The sequence below is a fragment of the Pteropus medius genome, unplaced genomic scaffold, assembly GCF_902729225.1.
Source record: "Pteropus medius unplaced genomic scaffold, Ma_sr-lr_union100, whole genome shotgun sequence".
Taxonomy (NCBI): Eukaryota; Metazoa; Chordata; class Mammalia; order Chiroptera; family Pteropodidae; genus Pteropus; species Pteropus medius.
Window position 1 is genome coordinate 15,203,573 of NW_024354500.1, and position 15,740 is coordinate 15,219,312.

General features: G+C 34.3%; 1 long non-coding RNA gene across 1 annotated transcript in view; it reads left to right on the top strand.

Annotated features, from left to right (window-relative positions):
• LOC120594788 (uncharacterized) overlaps positions 1–15,740 on the top strand; it is a 256,575-nt gene that overhangs the window by 9,865 nt on the left and 230,970 nt on the right. Inside the window, exons 3-4 of the long non-coding RNA XR_005650692.1 lie at positions 3,674–3,708; positions 4,262–4,329. This is a non-coding gene — a long non-coding RNA (uncharacterized LOC120594788). The remainder of the gene's footprint in view (positions 1–3,673; positions 3,709–4,261; positions 4,330–15,740) is intronic.

A 15,740-nucleotide genomic window follows, 5' to 3' on the forward strand; every position in this document is an offset into this window, starting at 1 on the left:
CAAGGAGTCGAAGTTGATTAACTAGGTTGGGAATGTGAACTGAAGACTGTGGCTTGTTCTTATAGTAGATAGGATAAGTTTTGCCTCACAGAAATTTAGTGTTTTATGTAATTTAACCTAGTAGTCTTTTTCTTTATGATTTCTCAGTTTGAGTCTGACTTAGTAGACCTTGTCCACCAGAAGACTATGAAAAAATATTCTATATTTTCTTCTTGCCTTTTTATGTTACCCCTATATTTCTGTCTTCAGCTTATCTATAATTTATTTTGTGTTTGGTGTGAGATGCAGATGTTCACTATATTTTCCCCTCAAATGTAGAAACACTCTTTATTGAATAACATATCTTCTTTCCAATAGCGAGGGATATTTACATGATTTACTATTCCTTATAAATATTTGATACAATTGTTTATAACAAATTCTTTTGGTTAACAACAGTTCAGGTGAGTATAAATTCCTGAAATATGTTGAATTTAAAAAATCTATTAGAGATTTGAGGTATGTAGTAATTTGAGAGAACTTGGTATGAATTTAAAGAAAAGAAAATATTTCACTTTTTTGTAAACACCCAATGTTGAAAGATAACTCTTCTTATTGAGAAGTCATTGAGTTGCTTTTGGTCAAACTTTGACCCCCTTTCCCTTTGCTTCCTTTTCTGAATGGTGGTCAATGGACCAAGGGAAATTTTTGTCCTCCCTTCTAGATTTTTGTATGTGTGTGTGACTTTCTACTTTATTTGGGTCCTCTTTCTAGTCCAGTTTCTTATGACCACTATAATGCTGTATTCATTGATAAAATACCTGATGAAACCTTTTTCTTTAAATCTAAGAAAGCATTGGCTGATTTCAGATCTTGCTAACTTGTTTCTCAATTTCTCAGGTTCTTTTTTTTTTAATTTTTATTCTGTTGAGCAATTAAGAAAGTTTTGAGATATTTTTAGTCTTGTACACATATTTTGTTTTCGGTGTTTAAAAAATGGTTTAATTTAGTCATTAGGGAGTGGAGTCCATTCTGTTTTAGAGAAATAGAATCAATACAATATGTATCTCTAAATATCTTTATCTATATCCAATGTACTTATAGCTAGTGTTAGGCTTACATATATCTATATATGGATAGATGTAGAAATTGGCTCATATGATTGTGGAGGCTGAGAAGTCCCAAGGTTTGCAGTTGGCAAGGTTGAGACCTAGAGGGCCAATGTGTAGTTCCAGTACAAATCTGAAGGCCTGATAACCAGGAGAGCCAATGGTGTAAGTTCTAGTCTAAGAGCTATTAGACTTGAAACTCAAGAAGAGCTGATGTTTCACTCTGAGTCCAAAGATCAGAGAAGACCAATATCTCAGGTCAGTCAGGCAGGTGGAATTCCCTCTAATTTGAAGGGAATTCAGCCTTTTTGTTCTATTTCAGCCTTCAACTAATTTAATGATGTCCACCCATATTAGAGAGGAGAATCTGCTTTACTCAGACTACTAATTCAAATGTTAATTTCTTCCACAAATGCCCTCACAGACACGCCCAGAATAATATTTGTTCAAATGTCTCTGCACCCCTTGACCCAGTCAAATTGACACATAAAATTAACCATTATGTTTAGTGTAAGAAATGATGGCTAGAACTATAACTTAGTAGATCCTTGATTGTTATCCTAGCTCTTGGATCAAGATACAATGTAAATTTTCTCATCCTTTGAGATTTTAAAAAGATTTCTATTACTTAAAAATAAATATCTGAAACAGATATTCTAGGTTCAGTTCTTTTTTGGTATTCAATTATCTTGTAATATTTCATGTATCATTTGGAATTGAGCATTTTTAGATGTCTAAATTATTCAGTAAACATATTTATAGAGTCAAGTTGTTATGATATAAATTATAATAATGATAGGTGTTTATTCTTGAAATTAGCTTTCTAAGGGAAGATGAAAGGATGCAATATTGTAGACTGAGTATTTTTAAAAGAGATTCCTTAACAGAAATCTCTAGTAATAAAATCTTTAATTTTACAAAAATATATAATTACATTGGACTAGAACCTCCCCTAAATTTTACATAATGACAAAAGATATCATTTCATCTCATTTACTTTTCAGTGAGGCTTAAAATCTTTTATAAATATTGGTACTTTACTACAGTGATGGAAATTATATCAAAAATTTTCATTTTGCTAACATCAATTAACACCAGAGGGAATTCAGGGAAAAAATCTAGTGTACCGATTATAGCTATTATTAGGTCTAGTCATATGTGGTCACCTCTAAGGTTCATTTTGAGGAATGCTGACAAAACATCACTCTAGTCGGAAATTCTTGCCATTAGGGGGGTGAAGAGAGAATCATTTAACAACTGGAGATTGTTCTTGGTTAACATAAGTTTTTCTGGGGAGAAAATTATCTTGAGAGGTTTAAGTATATTCTTTTTTAATGCCAAATTAAAATAATAATAACTCATCTTGGTGACTGGGAATTTTAGTTAATAGGAGAGAACAGGATAAGCAGGAGAAAAAACAGGACTTTAAATTCCTTTTATTAAGAAAAACTTGTCAGTGGCCAGGGAACATTGTGACATCCTACCCAAATCCTGGTTGTTCATTCTTTCATATAACATGTCCTCTTATTTAACTATGTAAGTTTCAGTTAAGCTTTGATGAATCTTCTCTTGCAACAAGCATACAAAAGAACAGGTGTCTTGGTACAGTTAAACATGGTTTTTGCCCGTATAGCACTGATTTCCCCTGATTTCTCACATGTTATAATTCCCTTTGAAGCTACTTTGGAAATTTAGCCTTACAAGCATCCTACCAGTATTTTCTCAGACATCTATCTAATGAGTCTGCAGGGAAGGCGTTAGATCTTTGGCATTTAGCACAATTAGCTGTGGGTCACACAGAGCCAAAGAAATAAAGTCCCCTTTTTTTGTTGGCATTTTCACATAGCACCCACATTTTTTTTTTCTCAAAGAGCCCTTGCTTTGTTTGCAGTCTTGTTACATGTGCACCCTGTCTCCCTTTCTTCAGCATCAGGCATCTCTGGTAGTGTCATCTAGTCATATACACACTCCCCTGAGACTTCAAAGATCAAACAGTCTCTGCTGTTACAGGTCAGGGAACAGCAGGCCTCACATTGTGCTGTCTTTAGGAGACTTCGAAGCTCTATTTTCTCTCAATTTTAGGCTTGCTGTTCAGTCCCTGAAATACCCGCTATCCTGATTTGCCAATCTTCAGTTATGTACATTTATTGTCCCAACATGACTCCAAATTTGCTACCATTTTGATGCTTTCTTTTGTTACTAAACTTAAAAAAAAAAAGGTGAAAAACAATGAAGCCAAAACAAGCAATCGAATGGATTTAGTGAAAAATTAGTTTAGCCTCTTTTTCTCAAACATTGAAATTGTCTAGTTTTTTACTTTTGAAACTGAATTTGGCATCTCGTATGCACAGCTGTGTCACTCATATGTTAGAGATGTCAAGAGAAATCTGATATTTCAAGTGAGCAACAAGCGTTTGTGTGTAATCCAATTGTCCCTCAGATCATTCAAATTTCATTATGGTTGAAATGAGACAGAATATTCTTTCAGGTTTTATGGTTTCCTGTTATGTTAATAGGAACACTTGGAACAGCTTTTTGCTTCTGTGTCACTTGGTTCTTTTGTTTTCTGTTTATTATATTTCCAGGAATGAGACAAGCACAAAAGGAAGAAATCGACAAGGTAATATTTTGACTGTTTCCAACCATCTAACTTGGAACCCTCAAAGCTAAAATTTTATCTTCCTTGTTAAAAACAGAATTTCTTAATACAAAATAATATGTGTAGGTTTTGCTCATCATAATGTCCAGCAGAAAGCAAAATGAGTAGCATAAGTATTCATTTTTTAAAATTTGGTTAACATCTATTGAGTGCCTACTATGTATTGTGACAGGCTCTCTATTTTGCCATTGGAACAACAGCAATTATTGCAGTATCCTTAGTGCTGAAGCCACATTTAACAACTTTAATAGAGTTGGTATATAATAACAAAAGGAATTATAGCTCTCAGGAGTAAAGGACCTTTCATAGATAATGCTGTTTTCACTTGTTTGGTGCTATCTAAATAGCTAATCAGAAAAAATATCAAAATCAGCAATTGATGTCTGGAATCTATATCTATAATGAACTCTGTAAGATGTATTGACTATATAATTTAGAGTTTGCAATTCCAAAGTGGAAGATAATAGGGCATCATGATAGATCAGAAAATAATGACTTCATCTTTTACCCATAGAATATGCCACTAGCATGAACTCATTTTGAAGGACAACTTGAAGATTAAAAGATAGAATTTAATTCACAGTAAGTAATATGAGATTTTTTATTATTCCTATTGAAAAAGGTCAAATAGAGAATTTTTCTAGAAACTATCTAAATTATATTTATAATTTGTAGACAGTATTCAAAACATAAGACCGATTGCTATATGGTTGAAAACAAAGGAACTCTGGCTGGTTTACTTATGAGCTCTGTGACCTTGGGAAGTTATTCACCTCTCTGGCATCAGTTTTCTTATCTATAAAATATGTTATTTATTTATTGATGATGATGATGAGAATCCAATCTGGGTACTACTATTTACTAGCCTTTTGAACTTTGGAAATTGATGTAATCAATTTGTTTTAGTTTTCTCATTTTTCTGGCTCATCATAAGTACTCATCAAAAGTTAATTGTTATTACGTTGTACTCCATAATATAATAGTCTCTGCATAGAGGGGTGCTGAGTAACTATCCTTTGCTGGGTATGTTTTTTGCCTTATTCTAGAAAAGGTGCTGCTTCAGTCAGGGTTTCTTGGTTGCAAATAACAAAATCCAGTGCAACTAATCTTCCAAAAAGAGTTTATTAAATAATACTGGTTTATAAAGTGCTATTACCTGAAATCACATTGCTGGATTGTTCCAGGGAGATCCTGTAGGCACTATTGCAGGGTACAGGCCACAGCTCATACTGCCAACACTGGGCAGGCCCATTGGGCGGGGCATGTGACTAGAGACAAAGCCTGAGTCAGTTTCTGCACCCTAAGTATAAGGAGGGTTAAGGATATGGGTTTCCACTTTCAGAAGGAGCCATAAGGCTGGAAACTTCCCAGACTTTGGAGAGGTATTCGAAAAGTGCTGAATAGTCAGAAGACATAACACTAGACACAACATGCCCTTTACATAAATTATCTATTTTAATCTTCACAACTACCTGGTGAAATGTCATTATAATTGCCCTTTTCTGGACAATGTACCAGAGACTGAAATATAGTATGACCTTTTTAAAGCTCTCAGCTAGTAAATAGCAGATCTAGGATATAAGCCTAACCTATCTATCTCCAAGCTTCACACTTTGATATCACTTTGCATCTTCAGAGTGGATAAGGATGATACATTCTATCCTGGCATTCTTAGCCAGTAAACAAAATAAATTAAAATACGAATTTTTAAACAGATTGATTCAATATACAATAGGAGTTTCCTTCGATAAACCAGTTTCAATACAGTACAAGCCAAATAAATTCTTATTTCTTAGTTATTACTGGATCTAAAATGACCCCAGACCTTAATATTGGAACACGATGATCCTTCAGGCATAGTATTTAGGTATTTTGGATGATGGGATTTTTGATATAGAAAAAAGGCTTGTTATATCTATAGATTCTGAGTGAGGTTGTGAGAATGATTACTGAGTGCATGTGGTAGATTTAAAAACTATAGTCTTTCATATTTCTTTGTGTTCTAGAAGTACTTTTTTAATACTTAAAGAACCTGCTTATTAATTCTCTTTTCTGAGTTTTCAATAAAACATAAAGAACTATGGAATTGACTCAGGACTCCCTCAGTAAATTACCTAGGAGCATTGGTTGATTTGGCCACTATTGTTTAACTGTCTCAATGTTTCCAAAAGGATTTAGTCAAAGGATTGGTATATCTGTCATTCTTATTGGCTAATCAACGTATGTTGGAGGGAGCTTGGAATAGTTTAAAGGACATAAGACTTGGTTTAAACTTCTGTCCAACCACTAACAAATAGTGTGACTTGGGATGAAAACTTGACCTCTAGTGGCCTCAAGTTCTTTATCTAGAAAAGGATAAGTGATAGTTTATTTTTCTATTTCACGGAGATTGTTATAGATATTTTAAAAATGAAATTTTGTAGGAGAGTACTTGTATTACTATGCCAAACTCCTGTGCAAATCAGAATTATTATGAGGCTTGAATATTGAATTACCATGAGTGGCATTTAGAAAGGAGGAAATATTTACTTGGTCTAGTGTTTTCTTTCACCTAGTTTCTAAGCCTCTGCTCTTATTGTAACCCAGAAATGACCAAATTCATGCCATTGTAATCTAAGGTATATGGAGTGAATATTTCATTTTTTTGTTTGTTTATTTAAAGTACTGTGTCCCAAAACAAATAAAGCACAATGTTTGCTAATTTTTTTTATTAGTTTTGTTATTGTTGTTGTTGTTGAGGGAGGCAGAATTGGACTTTTAACATTTCCTTCAGGGCCCAGTCCAAATTGGGACTGAAAATGTAGACTAAGTTCTGGATGGGTAAGAGAAATTACTAAAATAATGGGAGATAAGTATTTTTCTACTAATAATAGGTATCACTTTTTGAACTTTACTACATGCTAGGTACTCCTCTAAGACCTTACCTAATTTTTACAACCTCCTTCTAAGATAAGTATTATCCCTGTTTACAGATGAGGACACCGAGGCTAATAAGTATTAAATGGTTTGCTCAGCGTCACATACTTTGTAGTGGAGCTGTGATAGAAACTCAGGCAGTGTGAATCTTGAGCTTGTTCTCCCAACCACTCTGTTAGCCTCCAATAAATACATAACCACCAACTGCCAAGCCAAGCAAAAGACAGTTATGAAATGTCTTGCCAAAAGCTTAAGATTTTGCATGGCAGTTTTGGTAGTTGTTACTAGTTATTCCTGGATATCTTATTTGCAGATCTGTATCAGAGTTTTGATACTGGATACGGCTTAGAATACAAATGATATAGGGACAACAATAGGCTTTTGGGTATACAGAGAAACATGTCATAGGAGAAGAAGCAGTCTTTGCAGATTCAGTCTTTGACAGTGCAGTTTTATTTTAGTAATTGCTTATTGAGCATTTGCTATGCCAGGTATCACAATAATATTTTTTATTTTTTAATTACTATTGGCGACTTGGGAAGGGTGTCTTATAAGAAAGGTTGTGTCATGTTTGTATCATTGTACATAGTTTTTCCACACTTTTGGAGACCAAGGGAAAAGCGTTAGTTCAGAAAGCTGGAAAACAAAGAGGAAATTTGACTTAGACACATTACTTATAACTTAAGTACCTAGCAGGTAACCTGTGCAGCCCCAGCTCTCCGAACCCACTGACTAAAGTGAGGATGTGTCTACAGCAGGTGGAGTACCACATGGTTCCTTGCAGTGGCCTCAGAGACTTTGGCTCTAAGCCTGAGTAAGAAACACCGAATTATTTGAACTATGCTATGACGGACAGCAGAAAGGCCTTTATTTGAAAAAACTCTATAACGGTAGAGAATAATTGCAGTAAATGGGAAGCCATTATGCTGTAAAAATTCTCTTAGCATTCTCAAAGGATAGAGCACTACAGCTCAGAAGAAAGAAAAACCACACTAATGGAATTTTCTTGTTCATTTCTTAGGTCAGCATCAGTCCTGGTATAGTCATCTGACTTTTTAATCATTAATTTTCTCTAGGGAATTGCTGTATGTCTGCCTCACATACACATTTTTTTTTTTTTCCTTTAAGAAAGTAAAAAAGGATATTTCATGTTAGTTCCTGTTAGCATTTAAGAAAAGACTGTTTCAATAGTGTTCAGCTATCTGTGAATCATTTTACCAGATGATTGTTATTAAGAATGAGCATTTGATGGTAATTTATATATTTAAAATATTTAGAAGAGAATTAAATGTTTGGCTGAGCTGCCTGTGATCTATAACATGTGAAAACTTCCATTTCATATTTCTTTTCTTGAAAGATATCCACTTGAACTACCACTCTAGTTTTTCTTGTCTTCACCAAAAGAGTTGGAAAAAAGTGGTCTACACAAGCTCTCTCTTTCCTTTATTTTCTATTCCCTCCTTAGGTCCTGGCATCAACCTCTACCACTATACAAAAATTTCTCTCTGAAAGGTTGCATTGTTAAATGATTTTTTAATTTGGCTTTATCCTCTTCCATCATGCTTATAGTATTTCACAGTGTCGACAATCTCTTCCACCTTGGATCACCTCTTGCCTCTGTTGCCCTACTTTCTTCTTTCTCCTGCCTTATTCTCCTTTCTTATTGAAGGAGCATCTCAAGATTATGGGAGAATGGTTGGTTCCTTTGTACCTGTGACTATTCAAGGAAGTGTGGGAAGATGAGAACCTAAAGATGTCCTGGTGCTTTCTTGGGCTGTTCAGAGCCCAGGAGAAGTCCATAGAATTCAAGGAGGCTGCACAAGAATTGCTGCCTTATTGAGCCTTTGGGGCTGTCGCATAGATTAACTTCTATCTCCATTGAATGCTGCTGGGATATCTAAGAACTTTCCTAGCTCTGGAGGCAGCATGAACAATTCATCTTTAGTTCTGAAAAGTCTTAGGACCAGATGAGCTTCTGGTAGCACCAATGATATAGTATGCATGCCTCAGTGGTTATGGTCTAATCTCCATCTCGAAGTCGTCCTTTCATATAAAGTTATAGAAGAGAGTGTTAGTAAAAGTAGCCTCTTACTTCGCTAAGACCTGAAAGGGAATTTTAGTTACTTGTTCCGTGCATGCGTCTGAAGGAATTATCAATATCAGAAAAACTGAAATTATATAATCAGGCAGAATGCAAGAAACGCTATACATAGTCAAGACTATATTTGACAATATAACCTTAAAAGCATTGATTATAGGAATGGACAAAAGTTTGGAAAACTATATTTTTAACAGGCAGAGAATTTTGTAGAAATATCACATTTAGCTTTCTGTTACTTTAATATAGGACTGGCTGTATAATTATAGCTGTGTGGCAGTCACTATGCAACAGGATTTTCCCTTCTTATATAATCCTAGATTTGTTGTGAAGCAACGAGCTATTGTCTAAGCCGATCATTACAGTTCTGTTCTTTGCCACACAGTCAATCTCCCGGACTCCCTTTCAGTTAGGAGGGTTCATGTGACCCAGTTATCTCCAATGCCGCACAAAGGAAACCCTGCTGTGGTGTCTGAGAAAGAAGTTTTCCTTCCTGCTAAAAAGGAGAGAGTAGCCTGGCTACTGATTTACTCCTGCCTGTGAATGTGGTCATGATGCCTGGAATTGTGAGACCATTAGATAATGAAGACAAGATTAACATGCTAAAATGCTGATGATGTTTGATAGGAAGAATGGAAGAGATCTGGGTTTTGATGATATTGTTGAATTGCCAGACCAATCCTTGGTCATCTATATCTGAACTTCTTATTAAGTAAATAACAAATGTCCTACTTGTTTTTCCTGCCATTTATTGTAAAAAAAACCATTTCTCAATGATATAAAATGTAGTCTTGTCTTCATTGTCATTATTAGTAATGCATTCCTATAAAAGCATTCATTTGGGGGAATATATATTTATTTGAATATATTATGCTCTGTAATCATTTTTTAATATGCTCTCCTAAATTCTTAGCCAATTTTTAAAAATATTTAGTTGTTCTTCACGAATTTATATGAGAACAACAGTGACCTCATAGGTATGTAGCAAGCGTTGGAATTCTGTTATGTGGAGGACATATCTGCATACTAATAAAATTAGTATTATGACTTTAAAATGTGTTCCAAATACCCTGATATATTAGGAAAAAATAGTACACTTATTTTTTCTTTATCTAGTTATTAAGGAAAAATTTTCCTGTTTGTAGAAGAAAGTAAAAGTGAGGTATTTAAAATGGCTTATTAATTCAAGGTCTTAGTTATTTATTAAATAAAAAGTCAAAGCAATGCATCTTCTTGTCTTCCAGCATGTACTCTTTTTAATTTTGCTTGCCTTTTAAAACTACTTATTAGTTTTAGATCCCTTAGAACTTGAATGTCAGAGAATATTCTAAACATTAAATAATTCTGCATATTTCTTCACTGTATCAGTAGGATTGAACTGGGGTTTTGGTGGTCAGTAGGTTCTTAGGATAAGGAATCTTGAGACCATCTGAAAATATATGAAGAGAAATAGATTGAAATATGTAAAAAATGGATTTTAAAATATGAATAGTACCATACAAATGTAAAAATGTTTCACTGATGAAAATAAAGCACTATTGAGTTGTGATCCAATGGGTCCATGGTGAATAGAGAGGCTCATTTGTTAATTTTCTCAATATGATATAAATGTAGTCTTGGAAAACTTTTAAAAATTAAATGCCAAGTGGATTCTCCCTAATTTAAAAATTAAGTACCAAGATGGTACTATTATGTGAAAGGTATACAAATTAAGATTGATTTTCTTTAGGTATATTTATTAAAACTAATATTTTTCTATTTTAACCATGCAAATTAAACCTTGTAAAACTTATAGGAAAACCTTGTTTTCTTATTTTCCAGACTATGATAGTCTGAAACCATGATGTGTTTTAAATATTCTTCCGATTACAATAGTGTATACTTACTCTGATATTTATATAAAATATTTAAAAATATAAATTTATAATTTTGCTTTACATAGGAAACCACCATCAGTATTTTGTTGTACTTTACCCAGTTTTTATTCTTTGCATTATATATAGTCACATATATAATATTTTTATTATTATAAAACTGGGTCCATGAATGACCCTTTTCAATTATGATTTTAAAATATTTTCCTCCACAGAATTAAAATGTTTTGAATCCATACTAAAAATATATGTGTTGTTTAATTTACATAGTGTAAAATGTACATTTTCAGTGTGTAGTTTTATGAATTTTGGAAAATACGTAGAGTCATGTGTCCACCTTTTTCATTAAAAGCTTTCGCATATTATAATTGTTATAATCTTATATGATAGTTTCAACATCTATGTCATCTTAGTCTGTTCTGTTGATTACTTTGTCTCTTGACAGTGTGCTGGGTTTTTTTTTGTTGTTGTTTGTTTGTTTTAGTTTACTACTGAAAGACAGCTACCTTGTATAAAATAGTAGAGACAGAAGTGAATAGTTTTTATGGATATGTGCTGTCTTTTTGCTAGGACTTTGGTGTGGGGTTTTGAGTTAATCTAGTCAGGAGTTTAGCTAGGTTTGGGATTTCTTGTTTCTGTCATTATTCTCAGGGTTTCATGGGTTTCAACTTCCTTTAGTATCACCGTGTGTTTGCCAGGAGCTATCTTTCCAGGAGATTATTCTAAATGTCTGCTCCATATTCGGCTTTAGGTTTATCTTTACATTGTGCCTCAGAGAGGACCTCTTTCCATGTTCTTGCCCTTCTCCTGGCAACATATTTCTGTTACTAGTTATTTTATGCTAGTTATTTTAGCCTCATGGTGGGGTATGACACCATATTTTTTAGTCATGTTATTCTTTTGTTAGAAATGTTGATTGTTTTTACTTTGTGGTTATTTTAATGTTTTAATATTTTGATATTGTGAAGAACATTTATGTTTTATTTTGGTTATTTGATCCAATTTGTATTTGACAGTGTTTCCGTTTTGCCAAATTTGAGTTTGTAATTTCTTTTTGAAAAAATGTTCTTTGAGTTCTTCTTGGCAGAAACTAGCTATTATTCCTTTGTGCTTTGTAAGTTGGTAGTACGATGTGCTGTGAATTCTAAATGCGTGTATTAACTGGCATGGTAACTCTTGCCAGTATTCAATCTCTTGATTTTTCTCAGTTTTAGAAGAGCTTCCACTTTTAGAGTGATTATGACCATACTTTATTCCAGCTTTTTGCTAATAATATTCTCTCCGGCTTCTGTGACGTTAGTTTTTCAGGTTTGTATCAATCCTAAACTGTTGACTCAAGTGGAGTAATAAAAAAGACTAGTCACATTAAAGAGTCAGGACCATCATTTACATTGTTAAAATTTTTATAAAGCCATGTAGATTTTTTTCATTATTGCTATAGTGGAGAAATATTGATGAAGATAATCAGAAGCATGAGCAAACTTGTTGCCTGCTTATTGGAAAAAATTCTTTACCACCATAGATCTCTTCAGAAGTATCTGCCAGCTTGGGATCCCTTCACCTCAAACTCCCACACTATAAAGTGTGCTCTCATTTCCTTTTCTAACTTTTCCATTGTACATCATAGGTTTGATAGTGGAATTTAAGTGAGGTCAGACCATTTCTCATTCCATCCTCTGATTTCTCTACAGATTGTCCCTAATGCACAAATATGGAAATGTTAGGGAATTCTGAAGGAATAGATTTTTCCATAATTTTAGTAACAGTATTAGGACACACATTGAGACTAAACATTTTTCTTATCCACATTCCCTATTCCACAACCTTTTTGCTGTAAGTTTGCATAGTATATATCTTAAGGGCACGACTTCATAGTGAGGATGAGAGTGTGCTGAGTTTTAAATGACTGATGGAGAAAAGCGTGAACATAGGTAATATTCTCATAAAGATCTGGGGAATGAGAGAAAGGTGGAGGACTTTTGTCATAGGTAATTGTTATTAAGTAAATATGAAAGCAGCTGTGATTCTTGGTGGCCCATTCTTAACACAGTAGTTCCTCCTGTGTTGTGTATTTATATAATATGCCTCCCAGCATGCAGCCTTACCTTTTGATTTTTGTTATTTACTTGAAGAGCAGAGTGTTCTCTCTGTCTGGTTGTTCTTCATTTTCATGAGCGGCTCCCCTTGCTAGAGTGACTTCACATTTCACAAATATGTTTGAAAAGAGCTCAATGTTTGTTCTCCCTCGTGCTTTCCTCAAAGCATTTATAGACGTTTCAGATGATGATTTAGATTACATATATGCTTAACTTGTTTGCTCTTCACATAAAGCAGAAGGATACATGTTAAATTTTTAAATATTCTTATTTTAACACAGCAATTGCATTGGCTTAGCATATTACTTGCAGCTTCCTTCGGATTTTAAAAATAGGACTTCTGGCACCCCGATGTCCTCAAATTGTAGTTCTATATTATTCACTAAGACAATACTATATTTCTTATTATAGCATGCCTACTATTTAATAATAGTCATGGTTATCTTTGAGTTCATGTCCTATGTCTGAGGAAAGAGAGGGAAGTTTGGATATTTCTTAAGCAGGTTATCATGGAAGAGTTCAAATTAATGGGTGAGTCCTTATTAGAGCAGTCTGTAATGGAAGTAAGTAGTTTATTGGTGACACTAGCTAAACAGTGTCTCACAAACATTTTTGACCATAACCTATGGAAGAAAGGCATTTAACCCTGTGATCTAGTGTCCCTATGAATTCACACACATACGCGCGCGCACACACACACACACACACATACACACACGTACACACACATACATGAGACAAAATTTTCGTAAGATGATGCCATCATATAAAATAAGTTGGTCAAAATGATTAAATAGCTTTTACCCACAGTGGTTTGTGATGCACAGTTTGGAAAACATTAGTTTAGGTTTTCATAGTTCATACCCTGGAGACTTTGGAGCCGTAAAATTTTCTGTGTTTATGTGTGGATTTGTTTTTCTGGGTATAAGATTTTTAAGTTTTATCATATTTTCAAAAGGTCTACGGACTCTGACATAAAGAGACATAAAGGCAGGATTATTAGGTCTATGCTGTCAGATCTAATTTCTCTCCCATATCTTACTCTGATCACTTTCTCTCTATTTTCCTTCTCTTACTCCCCAACTTTGCTATCATATCCATCCAAGATTCCTCATGGATAAGGGAATCATACATACTGTTTTTCATGAATATAATAATAGCAATAATAAAAGTAATAACCATATATTTAAATTTATTCTTTTTAAGAACTGTATTGGGAGCATCAAATATTTTATTTTGAATTCACGTAGTAAATACTGCAGGGTAGCTCTTCTTATCCCCACTTTTCATATGTATAAGCTGAGACTGAAGTAGTAGAAGCAGTTTGCCCAAAATCTCATAGGGTAGGATTCTAAAAGATTCGTGAGACTGTAAGCAAACACACTACCTCCTACCATGTACCTGGTTTGCTGGGAGACTTATCTTTATAGGTGTGTATTCTTTAGCTGAATCAGGGATTGAGGTTGTGAATGAGGTAATTTAGCTATGTGGGGGTTAATATACTGGGTAGGAGTATGAGGCTTAGTCTAGGGAATGTAACTGCTGAAAATACCTCTCATCACTTAGGTACCCTGAAGGAATTATTCACTTTAATAGGCTCAGGCTTGAGTTCTGACTCTGGGAGATCTCTGAAACTGACCCTTTTGGATCAAGAGCTCACAGATCCATAGCTTCATAGAGCAAGTCTCTTGCTTCTCTGAACAGAGCTATTGTCAGATAAAGGGAGAGAAGAGCCTTCTAGAGTATCCATGGAACTTGCTCTTATTCTACAGGTGATTTTTCTACCAAACAATTACAGATGATTCCACAGAGTGATTCATATCAGCAAGAGATTCTTAAAAATGAAGTTGTAAGAATTGTAGCAAAATAGCTTGCTTTATTGCCCTGTAAGCATGTGATTTCAGAGCAATCACTGATGTTTTTAAGTGCTTCCTCTGTGCCAAGGACTCTCCTAAGGTGAGTTAGGTGCTTTCCTCAACATCATTTCCATGTACAGATGGGGAATCTAAAGCAAAAGGACATAAAGAAACTGGCCTGAGAATGCACAGCTGATAAGGGGTGGAGCCAGGATCTCAGAGCCTGTGGGCAATCGCATATTGTCTGAGTACTCTAACCTCTAGACATATAACCCAGTAGTGTCTCCTGCAAAAGAATATGAGATCATAAGAATTCTTCAGCTGGCATAGATTATAGGTTTGGTGCCAAGTTGCGTCAAATTCAAGCTGACTACTTAGTCATGAAAGATACTGTAGCTTATAATCATTCCCCTGAGGCACCTACATTCTCTTGAAATAGCCTGAGAATCAACATTATAGCAGAAATATCTCCAGTGAAGAAAGTAGATTTGCTGTTGCCTTTTTGAGGACTCTCACTCCTCTGAGAAATGCCTACTTGCTGACAGATTTTTAATGTTTGTTCAGTTAAAAATAAATAAATAAACACACACACACACACACACACACACACACAAACCTTGTTCAGCATAAGTGAGCTTCTATAAGCAAAAGCACCTAAGAAAAAGGCTGCATTTTTAACTGGCGGAGAAAAGGATATGTAGGTTTTATTTTTCAAAGCTTCTACTTCTCATAGAATTTCCAACTCTCCTTTCAAATCAGAAGAGAAAAAAAAACAAGCCAGGAGGGAGAAGTAATACAAAATTAAAAAAGAGGACAGAGCAGCGTGTTTTTAATATTTCAGATAAAAATTTTGTTTGAGGGAAAACATTCAGAAAGAAATAGGGGGAAATATTCTTTTTAGAACCAAAGAAGTAGTTTAAAAATGCAATTTCAATGAACTATCAAATTTTAAAAAGAACCACAGCAATATATTTTCAATTCCATTTTCATATTAGCCAAGTAGAGGGCATCCACTTTTATATGACATTATGTTTTTCAGAGCCTAAGAAGGTCCTCTATGCTGTTTAATTCATTCTTTTATTATTTTTCCTAAATCGTTCTGACATGAAAAGACTACTGATTTGAAGATGCATCATCATAGCCATAGGGGCTC